Raw genomic sequence first — 2,145 nt, forward strand, 5'->3', positions numbered from 1 at the left:
GATCTTGTTCACTCTGTTGTGGCAGGGGGAGTTATTTTATGCAGCCATATGTTGAGGCAGCAGCGTCAGAGCCGCTGAACAGTGATGCAGCAGGCTCTGTGCTGGCCCGGAGCCCCTGCTGTTGTTTCAGAGAAGGACGCTGCGCAAGCGGCTCAACGTAATGCACGACACCACAGACCCCCCATAAGCCACTTGGGAAACAACCTTCAGCTGCACTGCAGTGAGGTCCTCCTGCAGGTCACTCACTGCATCAATGAAGTCCTCCATTAGGTCCTCACTGCAGCATTGAGGTCCTCCTGCAGGTCCTCAGATTCCTCCTCTGAGCGGTATAAACATTGTGAAGTTAATCCACACATAAATATCAGTACTTTTTGTATTTATATATATAGTCATTCTGTGCTGTGTCTTTGAACCTATCTTGTTGTGTGTGTTTTTCCAAGTCATGTGCGTCCTTTGCATTTGTGTGAATGGCTGCTGCAACACTTTGATTTCCCTTTGGGGATCAATGAAGTTCTCTGTCTACAACACCTCCTTCACTGAGAGCCCCAGCAGGCCCTGACAGCAGCCCACCGCTACGGTCGGCCCCCTGTCAGCCGGCCAGTGCTGCTGGAGGGCTTCCAACACCACCAGAAGGGGGGGGGGGGTCATTGTCAGATGAGCAATTACTCTATGAATGTCGAGTGTGGATGTGCCAACAGAGAGGGCACATCCACACTGTCACCAGCTCCACAATACGATGAGGCTCACTGGGAGAGGGAGAGGGAGGGAGACAGAGAGGGGGAGGGAGACGCAAAGGGAGAGGGAGGGAGACAGAAAGGGAGAGACAGAGAAAGAGAGGGAGGGAGAGAGAGAGAGAGACAGAGAGAGGGAGGGAGACAGAGAGGGAGAGAGAGAGTGGGAGGGAGACAGAGAGGGAGAGAGAGAGTGGGAGGGAGACAGAGAGGGAGAGAGAGAGTGGGAGGGAGACGCAGAGGGAGAGGGGGAGGGAAGGCATAAACTCCCCACTCACATACAAAAGTACACTTCAGAGGAGCTTTAGATTTGCATTCCCTGATATTACATTAAGCTCTGAACAGGGTGCTGCCGGTCGAGTTGAACATAGTCCAGTGGTTGGTTAGGGAACAGACTGTGGCTGGGTGCACCTTGGATGGCTGAACCGCGGGACAGCCAACTCACTCTGCCACAGGGCTGGAGTTTGGCACCCTGCTCATTAGCATTCAGCCGATGTGCTGGAGAAAGGATCTAAGGTCAGGCCTGTGTCTCAGCAAGGAGTCCAAAGGGTCTTTACAACACAGCCCATAATTGACTGAGCGCTTCATGGACTGCGGCCTCAGAACTGCCATTGTCGACATACAACAGGGCAGTGTCCACATTGGTCCTCTGACCTCACATCACTGTCCGTCTCCTTCATTAAGACCTGCAATGTATTTCAACCACAAAAGGACCAACTCACCGGCCTCCCTGTCCTAAAGTCCCCGTGTTTGTGTTACTCTCAGCTCCTGGATACCCGACTGGCCAGTAACTCAACAATGCACATCTTTGTAAACAGTTTCTGAGAAACAGGGCACTAATTCGATTGGTTTCCCCTGATCTACCTCGGACCACGTGAGATCTCTCCCCATGTGGTCCGTGGCGGCGCCGGGCCGCTCCATTTCCAAGCGATTGGTTGAGGTGCTTCTTGACTCAGGTGACCAGACACCACGCCAGGCCAATCAGACGAGGAGAGTCGGAGAGGTCCTGAGCACCGTGGCAGGAGGCCAGCAGCACCGGTCCAAAGGCTCTGTTTGGCCAGAGCACACTGGAGGGAGAGGGGCCTCTCCGAGGGCCCCTCAGAGGGAGGAGGAGAACCACTAACTCAACCCAGGGCCTCACATGCTCACTAAATATCAATACAATTTGATTTTGGAAAAATATACCAGCCAGGCAAAAGTGTCAATAATATAATTATTTTACCTTCATCTATCGATCATTGGCTGTTAATTGTTAATTTTGGACCACACACACACACACACACACACACACACACACACACACACACACACACACACACACACACACACACACACACAGGCCAATCTATGTCTACACCCATACACGGTATGTTATATTTTGCACAACCCGCCTTCGGTGTCAGCAGAGCTAGAG

Source organism: Gadus chalcogrammus, chromosome 22 (genome assembly GCF_026213295.1).
Source record: "Gadus chalcogrammus isolate NIFS_2021 chromosome 22, NIFS_Gcha_1.0, whole genome shotgun sequence".
Classification (NCBI taxonomy): Eukaryota; Metazoa; Chordata; class Actinopteri; order Gadiformes; family Gadidae; genus Gadus; species Gadus chalcogrammus.